Genomic DNA, 19568 nt, shown 5'->3' on the forward strand with positions numbered 1-19568 from the left:
GATAGCCCAGTGATGGTGGTGTCAAGAGAATAAGCAGGGAAAATGGAAGAAGGCCATTCTCTATCAATGTCAGTATTTTATGGTTGCCCAGGTTGGAGAGAAAAGAGGAGAGGTGAGAGACAAAGAGGAAAAGAGAGAAGAGAGGGAAGACTAACTCATAGAGAAAGAGAGACACCTAAAAGGCCCATGGAGATGGAGAGGGAGAAGGGAAGGGAGAATCCAGTTTTTAAATCTTGATTGATCTGGTGAACAGGCACGTTTTACAAGGAAGATAAGTTCTCTTGACTTTGAGGTACCAGTGAGGTGTACAAGTGGACATACTTTCAGGGAGTTGTGAATTGAAGGGTAGAAAAGAAAGCAAGACAAGAAACTTGGGAGTCATCTGAATGGATCAGTTATCTGAAGGAGAGAGCTGAGCCAGGGACAGATTTGGGAGAACACCCATAGTTTGTTGGAAAAAGGGATCACTGAGAGAAACTGAAGTAGAGGGGAGATGAGGAGGAATCAGATCATGAAGGATGATGGTATTGTGTATAAAGAATAGTTCCAGATGGCAGCTGTGTTCTGTTGTGTAAACTAAGGGCTGAAAGGTTAGTGACTTGGTGACTTTTGTGACTCTGGTTTCGGTTGGGTAGTAGGGACAAGATCCAGAGTTGGGTAGGGGAGATGGGAGTGCAGAGAATGGAGGAAGGGATGAAGAGAGCAATGTACAACAATTCTTGTGAGCAGTTCAACAAGGAATTGTGTTTGATAACGTGGCAGAGGAAAAATAACTGTAATGTCACCTATACTAACAGTGGCAGCCAGACAGCACTCTGTTGCTAAAGAAGACTCATAAGGCCCTAAACGACAGTACTTACGAGTCCACAGGTTATTGCTGAGAAAGGATATAATACAGCAACAAACATGAAGGTCGGGACTGCTTTGGAGCCAAAGGCTGCCTACCAGGGAGAGGCTCCCTCCAACTGGCCTCCCCTGCAGCGGAGACCAGATGTAACTTCTCTCTTGGAGTAATAGGTGGTTGCAAGGAATGCCTCAAAATGAGGCAGCTCAAATGGAGTCTCAGCTGGGACTTCTTATACCCCGCCGGTCACATAGGCACATTATTGCTACAAGACCAGCTTCAGTATCACAGCCCTCCCTCCACCTCACTGAAACTAGATAAAAACCATCCATCTCACTGTTATCCATAAACAATGCTGACAAGCTGGCCCAACCCACCCTGAAATTCACCTTGGACCCATGGATCAAAAAAATGTATCAATATTCATCACTGCATTAAGATACACCTCTTACATCAGCAAAACAGCTGAGGCTGATTCCAAGACGTCTGGAATTAATCCCCACAGCACATCCCCTCTATTAATGTTATCTCATTAAACTCTTACAACCTTATCTGTTTAACAGGTACTGTTACTCCTACTTTTAGAAAGGAAAATGTGATGCATAAAAAGAATAAATAAGTTGCCAAGGTTATACAGCAAGGAGGGAGTTGTCTCTGTGGGATAGGAGGTCAAATAAAAGATGCCTTTTCAAGAAGAGCCCCCACCCCACCCCCCATTACGTTTGAAACAAGCTGAGAAAAAAACTAGCAGAGAGGAGGAGCTTGCAGGTATTGGGAAGGGAGGGGCAAAGGGATAATTGCAGAAGGTGGGTCTCTTGGGAAACAAAAAGGGATAAGTTCCTGAGACTGCGTGAGAAGAGAGAGGGGATGGAATGAGTGGAGGCCAGGCCCAGGGGGTCTGCAGTGGCTAGCTCAGTTGTTCTCCAACCGGAGGGCTCGTGAAAACACCGATAGGCAGCCCGCCTGGGGTTTCTGATTCAGCAGGTTCTGGGTGTAGCCTGAGAACGTTAATTTCTAACAAATCTCCAGGTGATGCTGATGCGGTGGTCCAGGCACCCACTTTGGGAACCACTGCTCCGTGCAGGTGGGTCAGGTTGTCTGGAAGCAGAGGAGCTGGGGTGGGAGGATGGGGTCCTGAAGGAGGGTCACCTCCTCTGGGACGGTCACAACGGGGAGCCTCACCGCTCTTGCCTGTCTCCCAGCAGAGGTCACGATACCAGGGAAACAACATAAATTAAAGGTATCAAAGGTTGATAAAGGTCAAGATGTTAGAATAAGAAGTGTTTCCGCTGCTTAGCTTCCGTGTGAAAATTTCCCAGTTTAATAAAGAACAGGAGAGTAACCATTTTCATTCCTGATGTGAAAAAAAATTTCATCTTGAATAAGAGATGTAATTGTCACAGTATAATTTCAACCATTTTGAAATAGAAAATATCCCCGGTGGAGAAGGGAGAGGTTAGGAAAGAAGAACGCTTGGCTGCTATTGCTGGGAGAGCAAGCAAAGCCCTCTCTGGAGGAGCAGTAACAAGCCTGTGGGCTTGGTTATCACAGAAGGACCTTCAGGCAGGCAAAACACCTCTGGGGCTCCAGGAACATGGGGATGAGCTGACCATGGCCTTCCAACAGCAGGATAAAATATCATTAGCACCTCAGAGCATCTCAAGAAGAGGCACAATGTCAAAGCTTTGACCTTGCATTCAGATTCTAGGTGACTTACTGCTGTGTGACCCTGGGCAGGTTACTTAACTCCTCTAGGCCCAGGAGAGGTGGTCATTAAAGTAGGCATGCTAGCCCCTGTGGTCAAATATAAGGATGGAGCAAATGGACTGTGGCTGGCACGTTGGAGATGCTCAAAAAATCCCTTTTCTGCTTCAAGGTCAAACAGAAGACTCTTCAATTTCAAGCAGCTCTAGGTCTGATTTTCTCAAAACCTGGTCTGCAGTCACCCCGGAGGCCCTAAAAGCACAGACCCTGGGCCTCTGTGGCCACGTGGAGGCACAGCCTGGTCCAGCGGGCTCCTCCCAACAGGGTTGGCCTGGCATTTTCCCTTCGCGGACCCTGTCCTGCTCCCAGATCCAGGCATGGGGGAAGCAATTAGGGGCTGAAGGGCTCACTTCTAGGCGACAAGAGGCAACAGCTAGGACCCAGAGACCAGCAGGTGTGATACTTGCCTCTGTCTGTGAGTTGGTCTCAGAGGGCCCCGTGTCAGGTTTTCCAGGGCAGAGTGGCACTGCATGCCCTGCAGCCTCATGCATGCCCAATTCCAGGCGGCCCTAGATGTGTATGAGGAGGTAAATGTCTGGCAGGTCAATATTGCCTGGTCGGTGACCACTTTTGTACTTTTGTCTGATTCCAACGTGCTTGAGACCCTGGGGTCTACTTTGCCCACCGCCTTTGAGGGGACAGGAGGACCCCCTCTTTTTCCCATGCTGCACCCGTTTTGTTCCTTTTGATAATAAAATGCTTGTAGGTTGCCACCTTCAAACAAACAAACAAAAAACAACAATGCCCCAGGGATGACAGAGCTGGAAGGGCAGGAACGGAGTGAGTGGCTGGGCACAGCTGGGTGCTTTGCTGTGCGGTCCTGAGTAAGCTGACTGGCCGGGGTTCCGGACCATCAGGTGGGGTGCTGCGACGCTGCAGGGAGCAGAGCTGGGGAACATGGGTGAGTACAGTCTCCCGGCAGCTGCGTCAATATCACTGCTTTGACAGCCAGGTTGGTGGAGCAGAGTGACTTCCACTGGAGTGGGACCCATGTAAAGGATGCTGACACATCTTGTTAGAAGTTGGGGGGTTTCTTCATTGTCATTCACTGAGCACCTCCTGTACCCTTCCTACAAGGATGAAACTCTGGCTCTGAGTTGGAAAAGCAAGGCTTCGACTTTTGAAAAAAGTAGGGGAAATTTCAAGGTAATAAACAGTGGAAATGTGAAATTGGGACGCACCCACTGGAAATGCTTTAGATTGTTAAAGGAAAGGAAAACTGTCAAGGGCAGATTGCTCAGGGCCAGTTTCGTGAACCTGGTGCAGCGTGAACAGGGTATAGGAGTGATTCTGCCGAGCCGAGAGAGTCATTTCAGATCCTACAAAGATGGGCGCCCATGGGTTGTCCTGATGCCTTCCAGCCTGGCAGAACCCACCAGGAAAGCAGCTGGCATCCTAGATGGAGCCCTAGGCCCAGAGCAAGCCCTCTGGCCTGCATGCAGTGTCCCCATGTGGTGACCTGGGTCATAGCCCTCCTGGGACACCCATCTAGTGATAGTCGCTGACCCACATATGAGTAAACTGATAAACAGGGTAATTGTAGATTATCCACAGAAAATAGAGAGGGTGAGTAATTGAGGATAAAGGTCGGGGCGTATCCTTTATAAAGAGTGGTCCTGGGAGGCCTCTCTGAGGAGGGAGCATTAAAGCCAAAGGATGAGGAGAAGCTGCCTTGGGAAACAGGCAGGGCAGAGGGAAGGGGGCCTCTCTGAAATCCTGGTGTCACCTTGAGCCACCAGTGGGCCCCAAGGTTGGTGTGAAGTCCACATGGTGAGTGTGCTTAGGCAATTTAAAGCAAGTAGGGGGAAAAAGCTGAAAGAAAAAGTATTATCCATCTCGGAGCTGAGAGTGGGGTTGGCAGGGGGGTCAGGAAGCATGCAGGGCATCGTCTTTGCAGGCGCAGTTCACGCTGCTGAGAATTCTCCTCCAGGGCGGTGGAAGGAGAGGTCTGTGCACCCCCCCTCCGCCGAGCCCCCTCCTCAGCTGCAGCCGTGAGAATGTCCTGAGGGAACTCATGAACACCTAGTCCAGGTGCACAGAGCAGTCACTCTAAATACCACATCCCTGCCCCTTCTCTTGGGAATTCCTCAGGGTGTAGGTTCCACGCCCAGCATCTCCTCTCTCTTCTCTGGGCCCCTGAGGCTCAGCAGGGAGCAGGCTGCCCTGCAGGCCCTGCTCTCCCAGCCGCTCTCCTGTTTCAAGGCACAGGGTCTTCAGGGAAAAGATCCAACCTGCTTTATTTCTACCCCACCTCCCACGGCTCCTCGCAAAGTAGGTGGTCAGTGAAAGTTTGCTGGTTGAATGATCAGCAAAGATTTCTTGCAGGATAAGGGACTTGAAGGGACCCTGGCTTGTGAAGGGCAGAGGGGCGTTAGGATAGGTAGAGGGGAACCCGATGGAAAAACACAGCAGAACCTAGGTGGGAGTGGGAGGCACCAGGGTCTGGGTGGTCTGAGGGAAGAGGCCACCCCCAGGGAGGTCAGAGAGCCCCTGTGCGTGGTGACCTGCCTGGGGCCACCTGGAGTCTATCGGGCAGCCTCTGGGCAGCTGGCAGCCTGGCTACCCTACTGGGTGACCGCAGCTTTTACCTGCTGTTTGCCAGCAGTCAGGCCTGGGAGCGTGCCTGGTCTTCTTTCATCTTTAGCCCCTCTCTGTGCATATATTTTTACTTTAGAATAATGTCACCTTGCAGCTGTGAGCCCCCTTCCGTCCCCAGAGTATTTTCAGATGGCCCTCCCCATCGGTCTCTACCAGGACCCTTGGAACAGCCCAAGCCCGTGGTAATAGATGAAGCGGAGTTGAAGTGGCTTCCCAGGGCCTCACCATCACGGTGTTCAAGCCAGCCACATCCTGCCTTTCAAGACAGCAATACGGGTCTAAAATGGCTATTTGATTTTAGAAACTTGTCTTCCAGGACTAAAGTGCATGCAAAGCATCAACACCCTTCCTTTTGGCTGATAGCCTTTCTCTCCCCTCACTGTGTTCTTGATCTAAACTTGTTTTTAAATCACTGCAATGTTCTTGCATTTCTCTCTAGAGGAACTTGCATGTTGAAAAGCACTTCAGCCTCCCAAATCTTTACATAATTTATTACAGACGTATTTTGTGCTTGCAATATCTTACGGTACAAAAAGAGAATCTCCCTTTTGTTTCCAGAAGTTGTTACAGACTTTTCCTGAATTTAAATTTCTTGAAACTTTAGCCAGGACATGCTGCAAGTTTTGATTCCCTTAGAGAACTGGAAATCAAACTGGGTTCCAGGAGGACTGAGGCCTCCACATTTTTTCTGTGCCTTCCTGAGTGCCAGAAGAACTGAGTGGTCAGTGTGAATTAAAGCCCATTTCATAGAAATTCACTTTTCTTTTAAAGCTCTTAGGAAGGCTAAGAAATAAAGCCTGTCCCAACACATGTGGGTGAAGGTTATGTGTGGAGGAGGGCCCTGCGTTTTTACAGCAAGCGAGCCAGGCATCCAAGGAGCACAGGCTCTGGGAGCCCAGGAGATGCTGGGAGGCACAGAGAAACTTCATGAAAAACAGACATTCAAGCCGGGATGGGAGACCTCCCTCTCGGGGTTCTTGTGGGATTAAAAGAAATCCTGTGATGCATTCAGCCTGGTACCTTGTGTGTAATACGTGCTCAGTAAATAGGAGCTGCAGTGAAAAATCATAATCATCACCTCTGCTAGAGTTTCTATGCCATCCACTAGCATGAAGTGGATGATGAACCTGGGGGAGAAATTATTTAAAATTTAAAATTTATTTTATTGAAGTATAGTTGATTTACAATGCTGTGTTAATTTCTACTGTATAGCAGAGTGATTCATTTATATATATATTTTTTTTCTTTCAATCAATTACGGTTTATCACAGGATATTGAATATAGTTCCCTGTGCTATACAGTAGGACCTTGTTGTTTATCCATTCTATATATAATACTCAATAGTACTCAGTAGTTCACCTACCTGATTCTGAAATATTTTTGTGGGAGACTTTTTATCCCACCTGGCACTTCAGACAAAGGCACCTCTCTCTGTGGAGGCTTGAGAGCAGAATTGATCAGCCCCATGTGGTCCCGCTTCTGTGGGTCCCTTTCCACACACCCCCATGCCTGGCACAGGCTTCTGTAGGCTCCAGGACCCAGCACCAAGGATGCCAGGGCTGTACGCAGGCTGTCCGCTAGCGGGTCTGCCTCTGCAACTCAGTTTAGTGCCTGGTTACTTCCTCTTTCGTCTTGGGCCCAAATGTATTGAGAAACAAATTGGTTGTTTGTCCAGACCACTGGGTGTTTTACACTGACAGGTTCGTGGTCCGAAGCAAGTCAGTAAAATTAAAATTTGGTACAACTAGCCCTCTTCTCTTTCACCTGGCCTTGACATTCCTTCTCTAGGAATCTTAGAAGTGGCTTTTTAAGATTGCTGCAAAATTTGTTGAGATTCTACTGGTTTCAAAGATTAATTACAGGCTAATTGATATTGCAGTACTGTCTGTCTAGTTGTCCAGGAAATATTCTCCCTTTATTGGGTGTTCATTCATGTTTTTCAGTGGAGTTTTATAGGTTTTTCAGATGATTCCTATACCTTTGTTATTAGTCTTTTTCATAAGGACCTTTTAGGATTTTTTGCTCTGCATATGACTGTTTTCTTTCTCTCTCTTTTTTTTATTATAAACAATAGCATATGGACAAAGAAACTGCATTGAAAACTATGTGAATGGTTTAAAGAACAAAATACACAGCCATGCACCCATCACACAGGAGGAACACGATTGTACTCCAGAATTCATGGATGTCCCCCGTCCCCGAACCACAGAGGTCACCCCTGTCCTAAATCACCTATGTTTACACAGATCTCCCTCAACTTATGATGAGGTTGCATCCCAGTAAACCCATTGTAAATGGAAAATATCCCAAGTCAAAAATGCATGTAAGGACTTCCCTGGTGGCGCAGTAGTTAAGAATCCGCCTGCCAATACAGAAGACACGGGTTCGAGCCCTGGTCCGGGAAGATCCCACATGCTGCAGAGCAACTAAGCCCATGTGCCACAACTACTGAGCCTGCGCTCTAGAGCCCACGAGCCACAGCTACTGAGCCCGTGTGCCACAACTACTGAGGCTTGCGTGCCTAGAGCCCATGCTCCACAGCAAGAGAAGCCACCGCAATGAGAAGCCCGTGCACTGCAATGAAGAGTAGCCCCCCCACTCGCTACAACTAGAGAAAGCCTGTGCACGGCAACAAAGACCCAAAGCAGCCAAAAATAAATAAATAAATAAATAAACAAACAAATAAATAATGCATTTAATACACCTAACCTACCAAAAATCGTAGTTTAGCCCAGCTTCCTTGAAACATACTCAAAACACTTATATTTGCCTATAGTTGGGCGAAATCCTCTAACACAAAGCCTATTTTATAATAAAGGGTTGAATATCTCATGTAATCTATTGAATACTGTACTTAAATCAAAAAACAGAATGGCTGTCTTGGTCCAAGATGGTTGTAAGTATATCGGTTGTTTACCCTTGTGATGGGGTGGTTCACTGCCACTCTCCAGCATCTCGAGAGAGGATCGTACTGCGTATTGCTAGCCTGAGAAAAGATCAAAATTCAAGAGCTACCATATGATCCTGCAATCCCACTCCTGGGTATATATCCAGAGAAAAACATGGTTCAAAAGGATACATGCACCCCAATGTTCATTGCAGTGCTGTTTACAGTAGCCAAGACAAGGAAGCAACCTAAATGTCCATCAACAGAGGAATGGATAAAGAAGATGTGGTACATATATACAATGGAATATTACTCAGCCATAAAAAGGAATGAAATGATGCCATTTGCAGCAACATAGATGGACCTGGAGATTATCATACTAAGTGAAGTAAGTCAGACAGAGAAAGACAAAAATCATATGATATCATTTATATGGGGAATCTAAAAAAAAAGATACAAACTTATTTACAAAACAGAAACAGACTCACAGACTTACAGAACGAACTTACAGTTACCCAGGGGAAAGGATGGGGGGAGGGACAGATTGGAAGTTTGGGATTGACATGTAAACACTGCTATATTTAAAATGGATAACTAACAAGGACCTACTGTATAGCACAGGGAACTCTTCTCAATACTCTGTAATAACATAAATGGAAAAAGAATTTGAAAAAGAATAGATACATATATATGTATAACTGAATCACTCTGTTGTACACCTGAAACTAACACAACATTGTTAATCAACTATACTTCAGTATAAAATAAAATTTTTTTTTAATTTTGAAGTACGGTTTCTACTGAATGCTTATAAATGTCACACCATCTTAAAGTCGAAAAAATGTAAGTGGAACCATCATAAGTCTGGGACCGTCTAGATTGCCTAGCTAAACAGTGCCTGGATCTGCCTGCTATTTGCACTTTATATAAGTGGATTGTGTGCATTCTTCTGTGGCTTGCTTCTTTCCCTTAATATAGTTTATCTATCCAGCCATGTTGATGCCTGTAGCCACCATGCACTCATTTTCCCTGAAATTCGGATTCCATTTGGTGGTTGAATAGCATCTGGTGGTTTCTGTGCTCATAGGAGCTTATGTCTGCCCTCTGGTGCATGCGTGTGAGGACCAAAGGGTGTGGGAGAGGTCCTGGGATGCAAGTGCATTACATCTAGGTCAGGACATGCAGTTTGCGCCACAAACAATTGCACCACGTTTGCCTTTGACCAGCATCAAAAGAAAGTTACATTTTCTCCATATTATTGTCCATACATGGCGTTGTTCATTTAAAATTTTTTCCCAGTCTCGTAGGTATAAACTATTATCTCTAGGCGGTCTTATTTTTCATTTATTTTCATAAAAATTAGATTGTCAGAATTTTTTCCGTGTCTATCACTTTTTTGTTCTTGCATTTCTGCAAAATTTCTACTTATTTCGATGGCCCATTTTTCCATTGGGTTGTTTGTCTTTTCTTATTAAATCTTAGGAATGCTTTAAATCATCTGAGTACCATTCCTTAATCAGTGATATGTTTGGTAAATATCTCCTCACAGTATGTGGTCTGTCTACTCACTTTCTTAACAGTTTTAAAACTTTTCACGCGAAGCAGTTTATAATTTATTTTAGCCATACTTATCATTCATTTCCTTTATGGTGTGCTCTTGTTTGGTCTTATTTAAAAAATTCTTCCTCTAAGTCATAAGAAATTTCCTGTATTCTCTTCTAGAATTTATGTAGTTTAGGCTTAACTTAGAAATTTATTTTTGGTATGGTGGGGGTCCAATTTCATTATTTCAATTTGCATAATCACTTATCTTAGCATTGTATAGTGCAAAGTCTGTTCTTTTCCAACTGATCTGTAAAATCATCTGTCATGTATCAAATGTCCATATATATGTGATCCTTTTTCAGGTTTTCTATTCTGGGCCGCTTCTCTATGTGTCTATCCCTGTACCAATGACACACTGTCTTAACTTCTGTCATTTTGTGATGAGTCTGGTTACCCTGTAGGGCCTTTCTCCACCTCACTCTTTTTCTTTGATGTGCATTGGACTTTGAGCTTCTAAATACACTTTGGAATTAATTTGCAAGTCGTACGCATGTGCACACCCCCCCCCATACCCTCCTACACACATGACCTTTAAGATATTGAATGTAATTATATTGAACCTATAGAAGTATAATGTTTCCTAATCTATATCTCCACTTATTCAGACCTACTTTATCTCCATGAGGTTTCTGTACACTTTTTGTTGCATTCAGTCCTGCATACTTTATATTGATGCTATTATAAATGGCATTTTCTGCCTGATTTTCAAATCTTTCTGGTTCATACACACAGAATTGATTTTGTGTATTAATTTTATATCTGAAAGCTTCTATTAACTCTAATAATTTATCAGCAAGATTATTTTCTATGTATAAAGTCATATTATCCACAAATAATTACAGGTTTCTCCTTTCTTTTAAACTTCTCATACCTTTTATTTTAATTAATTAACTTATTTATGTGTCCTTACTGCACTGACTAAGACTTCCAGGAGATTGGTGACCTTCAGTGGTGATAGTGTGACCTTATCTTATTCCTGATCTTAAAGGAAAGGCAGTTAGCATTATTCAACATTTCACCATTAAGTGTAATATTTGTAGTCATTTTTGGAAAGATATCCTATATCAGGTTAAAGAGCTTCTTTTCTATTTCTACTTTGCTAAGAGATATTTTCTTTTATCATGAATGAATGTTGAATTATATCAGTGTATATCTTTTGAAATGGTCATCTGATTTTTCTCTTTAATTTATAATGTGGTAAATTTATAAGGTCAGACTAGCCTTACACATTGAGTTTATTTTGTTGACGATTAATATTACTTTAAGATTTCCATTTTTAATCTTAGAATAAGATAACTCACTTTGTCCTTTTATTTTTAACCTTTAGTTTTTAATAACAATCAGTTGATTAATAATCTAAATAAATACTAAATTACCATTTCTTTTAACTCACATTGCTTATTGTATCTCACCTTTTCCTGTTGGATTTATTTTTCTTTTTATTTGAGTATTTTCTCTGTAAATGTTTTCAGGAGTCTGTGGACAATGAATTTTCTGAGCCTCTGTGTGTCTGCAAACATACATCACCTTTTGTCCATATAGTCCTAGGTTCCAAATTTTACTCCCCTCACCCCCTGTCTTAAAATATATTTCTCTTTGAATGCTGTGTGGCCAATGGAACAATCTTTAATTTGATTCTCATTCCTTTGTGTGTTTGTTTATTTTGAAAATATTTTATTGTGGGAAAATATACATAAGATAGAATGTACCATTTTAACCATTTTAAGTGTCCATTCAGTAGTATTAAGTACATTCACATTGTTGTGCAACCATCACCACCATCCCTTCCTAGAACTTTTTCATCTTCCCCCATTGAAACTCTTTATCCATTAAATCCTAACTCACAATTCCTCATCTCCCAGCCCCTGGCAACTTCCATTCTACTTTCTGCCCCTAAGAATTTAACTACTCTGGCTACTTCATGTAAGTGGAATCATACAATATTTGTCCTTTTATTACTAGCTTATTTCACTTATAATGTCCTCAAGGTTCATACATGTTGTAACAAGTGTAAGAATTTCCTTCCTTTTTTAAAAAATTTTTATTGGAGTATAGTTGATTTCCAATGTTGTGTTAGTTTCAGGTGTACAGCAAAGTGAATCAGTTATATGTATACATGTATCCACTCTTTTTTAGATTCTTTTCCCATATAGACCATTACAGAGTATTGAGTAGAGTCCCCTGTGCTATACAGTAGGTCCTTATTAGTTATCTATTTTATATATAGTAGTGTGCATATGTCAATCCCAATCTTCCAATTTATCCCTCCCCCTCCTTACCTCCTGGTAACCATAAGTTTGTTTTCTACATTTTGGAAGATCTAAATAGACATTTCTCCAAAGAAGACATATAGATGGCTAAAAAGCACATGAAAAGATGCTCAATATCACTAATTATTAGAGAAATGCAAATCAAAACTACAATGAGGTATCACCTCACACTGGTCAGAATGGCCATCATCAAAAAATCTACAAACAATAAATGCTGGAAAGGGTGTGGAGAAAAGGGAACCCTCCTATACTGTTGGTGTGAATGTAAACTGGTACAGCCACCATGGAGAACAATATGGAGGTTCCTTAAGAAACTAAAAATAGAACTACCATGTGATCCAGCAGTCCCACTCCTGGGTATAGATTCAGAGAAAACATAATTTGAAAAGATACATGCACCCCAACGTTCATTGCAGCACTATTTACTGTAGCCAGGACATGGAAGCAACCTAAATGTCCATCAACAGAAGAATGGATAAAGAAGATGTGGTTCATATATACAATGGAATATTACTCAGCCATAAAAAAAGAATGAGGGGACTTCCCTGGTGGCGCAGTGGATAAGCCTCTGCGCTCCTAATGCAGGGGGCCCAGCTTCAATCCCTGGTCAGGGAACTAGATCCCACATGCATGCCATAACTAAGAGTTCACATTCCACAACTAAGGAGCCCTGGAGCCACAACTAAGGAGCCCACCTGCCACAACTAACACCCAGTGCATCCAGATAAATAATAAGTAAATAAATATTTTTTAAAATGTAATAATGCCATTTGCAGCAACATGGTTGGACCTAGAGATTGTCATACTGAGTGAAGTAAGTCAGACAGAGAAAGACAAATATATGATATCACTTAAATGAATTTCCTTCATTGTATGGATAGACCTTATTTTGTTTATGTGTTCATTCATTGATGGGTACTTGGGTTACTTCCACCTTTTTGCTATTGTGAATAATTCTGCTATCAACAAGGCTGTACAAATATTTGTTCAAGTCTCTGCTTGAACAGATAAACCCAGAAGTAGAATTGCTATATCATATGGTAATTCTTTGTTTAAGTTTTTGAGGAACCACTATATTATTTTCTATAGAGGCTGTACCATTTTACATTCCCACCAGCAATGGAAAAGGGTTCCAATTTCCCTACATCCCTACCAACACTTGTGATTTTCTGTTTGTTTGTTTTTTTTTAATAATCATCCTAATGGCTATGAAGTGGTATCTCATTGTGGTTTCAGTTTGCATTTCTCTAGTGATTACTGATATTGAGCATCTTTTCATTTGCTTATTGGCCATTTGTATATCTTCTTTGGAGAAATGGCTATTAAAGTTCTTTACCCATTTTTAAACTGGGTTGTTTGGGTTTTCTGTTGAGTTGTAGGAGTTCTTTATATATTCTGGATATTAATCACTTATCAGGTATATGATTTGCAAATATTTTCTCCCATCTCATGGGTTGCCTTTTCACTCTGTTGTTGGTATCATTTGATACGAAGGTTTTAATTTTGATGAGTTCCAATTTTTTTGTTGCTTGTGCTTTTGCCGAGATATCATTGCCAAATCCAACGTCATGAAGATTTTCCTCTATGTTTTCTTCCAAAAGTTTTATACTTTTAGCCCTTACATACAGGTTTTTTGATCCATTTGAGGTAATTTTTATATATGGTGTAAGGTAAGGGCCCAACTTCATTCTTTCATATGTGGATATCCAAGTTTTCCCAACACTGTTAATTGAAAAGACTGTCCTTTCCTCACTGAATGGTCTTAACACCCTTGTCAAAAATTACTTGACCATATATGCAAGGGTTTATTTCTGGACTCTCTATTTTATCCCATTGATCTGTCTATATAGCTGTCTTTATGCCCAGACCACACTGTTTTGATGATTATAGCTTCGTAGTAAGTTTCAAAATCAGGAAATGCGAGACCTTCAACTTTGTTCTTCTTTATCAAGATTGTTTTGGCTACTGATTCTCATTCTTTTGCATTTAGTGTCTTCCCATGTCTGTTTAAGAATTCAGCTAGGTTTATGAAGATGTGTGATTTATCCATGTGGATGGGAAAGGTCAAAGGAGAGCCCAGCTGGGGGTCTGGAGGCTCAGGACATGCAGGGACAGGATAGGCCATCCCCAGGCTCTGGGCACACCCCCTGACAGGGGCAATCCCTAGATGCAGGTGAGATCCTCAGACTTCACCCAGAACCTAGGTGTTAACATGGAGGAAAGCAGGGTCCCTGTACCCCATGTGGTATAGTCTCTGTAGGGTGCACAGAGGTGACCCAGCTCCTTCCCCTCACCTGTTCAGTCATGGCCCTTCTAGCTCACAAGCATCCTGGGGGTCTGATGCCTGCAAGAAAACCCCACATTGCAGATAAGCAAGTGGATCTCAGGCGTCAAGATGCTGTTCATAACATTTGCCCCCATCACCACTGGGGATCACCTTGCACTCACCTGGACTGAGGTGTGGTCCACAGGGACCCTCCTGACTCAGGATGCTATCGATGACACTTTGACCCCACACTGGAGCCTGATGCACCCCACCAGGAATGAGGAGTGGTCATCAGCCTGACCTCTTAAATTCCCTGAGGATCACATCACGATCCCAGCAAGGATGATGAACAGCTTCCTAACTTTGCGATTCCCCGTGGACTGTGCCACCTGAGGTTCTCCTAGGATGTCAGAAGTCGGGGTTCTGTCTGTGAGCCCCTCTGTGCACCTGCCCTGGAACATCAGCATAGCCCGTGAACTTCTCATGGCTCTGACCCCACAGTCACTTCTGTGAGTCGACACCCGCCTGGGAGACTTTTCCATTTATCCTGACCTACCTCCTAATGCCTGTATTTATTTAAAAATTAAAGGGTGGGATGGTGTGTGAAGGAGGGAGATTCACTATCAAGACCATTTCAAGTTCAAATTCTATCTTGATTGTGGTGGTGGTTACACAGTTGTATACATTTTGTCAAAATCTATATACTTAAAATACATGTATTTTATTGTATGTAAATTATTTCTCAATAAAGTTAATTAAAAATTTTTAAAAGACCATTTCAAGTTCATACCAAATATTTTAAATCATTTTAAAATTTGAAATATACAAATTTTAAAATATTTTAAAAATTCTTAAATTTTAAATTCTCACTTTTAATGGAATGTGAATATTCTCTTTTATTCTTGTCTTTTCCAGAGTTCTCAGGGTCTGTGATCTCACGCCATTCACTGGGGCAATAATGGGCCATTTCCAGCAGGGACGATGCCGTGTTGCCCCGGGTGCCTAACTGCCACCCACCTCCAGAGAATCTCAGTGTCTGAAAAGTAAGTCCCGTGTTCATGGGGTCCCTTGGGACCGTGCTGGGTGGGCAAGGGCAGTCAACATCTCCAACAACAGAGCTTGTAGTGGTCCTGGGAACAAATGACCTGAAAATCAGGTTTAAATCCAGGGAGGAATGGTGTATTAATTTATCTGCTAAAGTCCATCGAGAGGAAATTGTGAAATGAATTTCATGTTGCATTAAGATTTGTGTTTAGAATAGTAAACATTACCCTTAAAAAGAATGTGGCTGTAGTGAATGACCAACAGGTGATTTGATTTACACTAGTGCAAAATTTATTAAGCAACTTTGTTGCCATCTGTAGCTATCATGATTGATTTTTAAAATATTACAAGAGTAATTTAAACAAAAGACAAAAGTCTCATCTTAACATATTAATTGCTTTTATTTATTTTTTTTTTAATAATCATCAAACTTGCTGAGAGACTAGATCTTTTTTTTTTTAATTTTTATTTATTTATTTATTTTATTTTTGGCTGTGTTAGGTCTTCGTTTCTGTGCGAGAGCTTTCTCTAGTTGCGGCAAGCGGGGGCCACTCTTCATCGCGGTGCGCGGGCCTCTCACTGTCGCGGCCTCTCTTGTTGCGGCGCACAGGCTCCAGACGCGCAGGCTCAGTAGTTGTGGCTCACGGGCCCAGTTGCTCCGCGGCATGTGGGATCTTCCCAGACCAGGGCTCAAACCCGTGTCCCCTGCATTGGCAGGCCGATTCTCAACCACTGCGCCACCAGGGAAGCCCAATTGCTTTTATTTTTAATGTTCTTAGTTCTTGTCCAAAAATAGAATTTTTATCTAGCTGATATCAGAGCATAGCAATTCTTTTGCCTTATGACTCTTCAAACAAATATCTTCACTTTTTTGCCTGCTTTTCTTTTGATAAACTTCAGATTTATAGGAAAATGGAAAAATAGTATAGTGAATACATATAATCTTCACTCAGAGTTACCAGATGTTTACCCAAATACACACGTGAACAGATACATACACACATGGAGAGATTGTAAATATGGATTTGTGTGTTATGGATGTGTGTTCAGTTTTTGTCCCTGAATCATGTGAATCATGGGAAAGTAAGTTGCAGACATCATGACATACTTTGCATATATCTCCTAAGTTCATAGACTGTCTTCTTCAAAAGTATACTATGACACCATTATCACTGTGGAAGTCAACACTGATAAAGTAATATTATCTAATATATAGTCCCAATTCAAATACTCCTGGTTGCCCAAAGTACTCTTTATAGCTGTTTTCCCTTATCTAGAATTCAATTACATGACATGCATTGAATCTGGTTATGTCTCTTTAAACCTGAACCAAAACTGTTTTTTGTGATGTTGACTTTTTTTTTAAGAATCTAAGCCGTTTGTTTTATAGAGTATCTCACAGTTGTCTGACTGTTTCTCTCATGCTTAGCTCCAGGTAGACATCTCATGTATTTGCCTCACATCAGTGGTCCCACCACATCATCATGACCAGCTCACCTGGCTAAGGTGATTTCTGCCAGAGCTCTCCTTTATGACGTTACCGTATTTATTCTTTTCTAGTTAATAAGTAGTCTGTGGGGTGAGCTTTGAGACCATGGGAATATTCTCTTTCCCAGATAATTTTCACCCAGTGGCTTTAGCATCCATTGCTGGTTGTATTATGATTTTTCAAGCCATGGGAATATTCCCTTTCCTAGATAATTTTCACCCAATGGCTTTAGCATCCATTGCTGGTTGTATTATGATTTTTCAGGCCATGGGAATATTCCCTTTCCTAGATAATTTTCACCCAATGGCTTTAGCATCCATTGCTGGTTGTATTATGATTTTTCAGGCCATGGGAATATTCCCTTTCCCAGATAATTTTCACCCAATCGCTCAATCAGTGCATCAGACTTTCTTTCCTGTCACATAGTCTTTCATTTTTCGCTTTTTCCACGGCTGTGAGATATCACACAGGGGAGTATCTGGGTGGTCAAGAGAAGGACTCTGAAATCAGACCATCTAAGGTGTGCCCCTTGTCTCTGTCATACACTGACCGGATGACCTTGGGCAAAGGCTTCACCTCATAAACTCTCAGTGCCCTTGTCGTTAACTCTGGAGACAAGAGTAAGTCCTGCGAGAGGTGTCCGGCGGGTCTGGAGCCATGGTTGGTGCTCACTGGGTATTATTACAGAGGCAGGGAGGATGGCTAAGTGCCCACTGGGTACTGCTCCACCCCTGAGATGGTTTGTAAGCCATGAAAGCTGATTAAGACCTTTGGCCAAAAGGCTGATGAACCTGAACAACAGAGCAGAGGATCCCCCTGGTCTGAGTGCTCAATAATCGTAAGTCCCTGCGGTTAGAAGGTTGCGTAGAGAAGCTAACTCACCATGGCAGGAAGCATCCATCAGCGAACAATGTCCCAATGAGGTGCCTCCACCCACTGTTCTGGTTACTTCTCACGCTGTCCGTCATACTCCCCTCCTCCCTGCCCCATGCCTGGACCTCCCTGGACTGCTGTCTGTTTGCATTTCAGTCACAGGTTACTAATTGGACTTCTTGTCTGAAGGTTATTAGATTTCTTTCTGTTTAGATTAAGTCCCCATGGTTTTATTGAGCTCTCTGGCCATGGAATCTTCCTTGAGAATGTTTTAGAAATTTTACCAAGGAAATAGCTTGTGAATATACATGTGATTTACAAGCTACACATGGACATGGATTAGACTGGGTCTTAAGGAGGGAAAAAAAGATTGCCGTTGGAGAACACTTCTAGCTAGAGTATCTTCAAAATGCTTCCTCTGTATATTTTACTTGTCTCGTTTTCTTCCCCGCAGTGCTTTTGTTTTCTTTTTTTTTTTTTTTGATTGAAGTATAGTTGATTTACACTGTTTTGTTAATTACTGCTGTACAGCAAAGTGATTCAGTTATACATATATATACCTTCTTTTTTTATATTCTTTTCCATTATGGTTTGTCACAGGCTATTGAATATAGTTTCCTGTGCTATACAGTAGGACCTTGTTGTTTATCAGTTCTCTATATAAAAGCTTACATCTGCTAACCCCACCCTCCCCCTTGGCACCCTTCCCCACAATTCTTAAAAGCAGATGAGGGCTGCTCTGATAAAGGATGCCTGTGGCTGCGTCCAGCGTGCTTCCTGCTTGTCAGGCTGAGCTTGCGGGATGTCTCTGTGGTGTCACCTCTTCTCCTGCCTCCTGGGGTGATGCCAACCTGGCTGGCCCGTGGTTAGCCAGGGCAAAGGCTAGGTCCTGCAGACCCGGGGGTGACACCTCTGTGTGGGGCATGGACCCCAGCCCAAAGCTCCCCTGAAGTCTCCCACCTCCTCCTTCCATTTTCTTCCTTCTTAACCGTTCATGAGCCGGGGACCCTCTGCCTGTCTCTGTGTCCCCTTGGGATGAGCTCCTTGGGAAAGGGACTAGGGTGCAGGTGTGACATAACACTTGATGGGATGGATGAAGCACAGTCTAAAATCAAATCTCTGCTTCTGCAGAAACACAGAAGAAATCACTTGGGTTTCTTTGTTTTTTTGAAATATAGTTGATTTACAACGTTGTGTTAGATTCAGGTTACAGCACAGTGATTCACTTATACATATATATATAAATATATGTATTCTTTTTTTTACATTCTCGTCCATTATAGGTTATTACAAGATATTGAATACAGTTCCCTGTACTATACAGGAGGTCCTTGTTGGTTACTTGAGTTTCATTTGAACACATGGGTAGAAATATCAGGGCTGCCTTTTTTCCGTTTCCCAAAGTGCACCCTGCGGAATTTCTGCCCACTTGGAAACCTGAGTTACCTGGTTTTGTGTAAGAGGCACACTCCCGACCAGTGTGCTTGAGGATGGCACGGAGGCGGCTTGAAGCCAAGGAGAAGCCCCTCTTGGAGAAGCCTCCTCCCAGAGGTTGGCAGGTCCTGGGCCTCGCAGGGGGCCTCCCTGGCAGCCCTGGGCCGGGACCCTGAGTCCCTCTCTTCTTACTCCCTTTTTTCCACTTCCTCGCCCCTGACGGGAGCTGCGGCAGTTGGGGTGGCAGGGGGGCTCCTCTCCTGCAGCTGCTTTCCTAAGTCCTATAGGAGCTCACGTTTTTCTGGGGCAAGTGTGATCAGGGCACTGTATTTGTCTGTGTCACACACACCCACACCTCCCCAGGAAGGACGGGCCCTGCAACCGCCCCAGGCTAGCTGGCACATCCAGGCCGTGAGGAAGGGCGGCGGAGCCGGGGGCCTGAGGTCCACTTGGGGGACCAGGCTCTGCCCACGGGTGCCAAACTGTAGGGCCG

At 43.1% G+C, this 19568-nt stretch overlaps 1 protein-coding gene across 1 annotated transcript in view; it reads left to right on the forward strand.

The window, feature by feature from the left end:
• The first annotated feature begins 15196 nt into the window (after positions 1–15196).
• Positions 15197–19568, forward strand: part of LOC133085010 (OTU domain-containing protein 7A-like) — a 188303-nt gene continuing 183931 nt past the window's right edge. The window contains exon 1 of the mRNA XM_061181843.1: positions 15197–15278. The gene's annotated coding sequence lies outside the window, so the exon portion shown is untranslated. The remainder of the gene's footprint in view (positions 15279–19568) is intronic.

This window comes from Eubalaena glacialis, chromosome 2, assembly GCF_028564815.1.
Source record: "Eubalaena glacialis isolate mEubGla1 chromosome 2, mEubGla1.1.hap2.+ XY, whole genome shotgun sequence".
Taxonomy (NCBI): Eukaryota; Metazoa; Chordata; class Mammalia; order Artiodactyla; family Balaenidae; genus Eubalaena; species Eubalaena glacialis.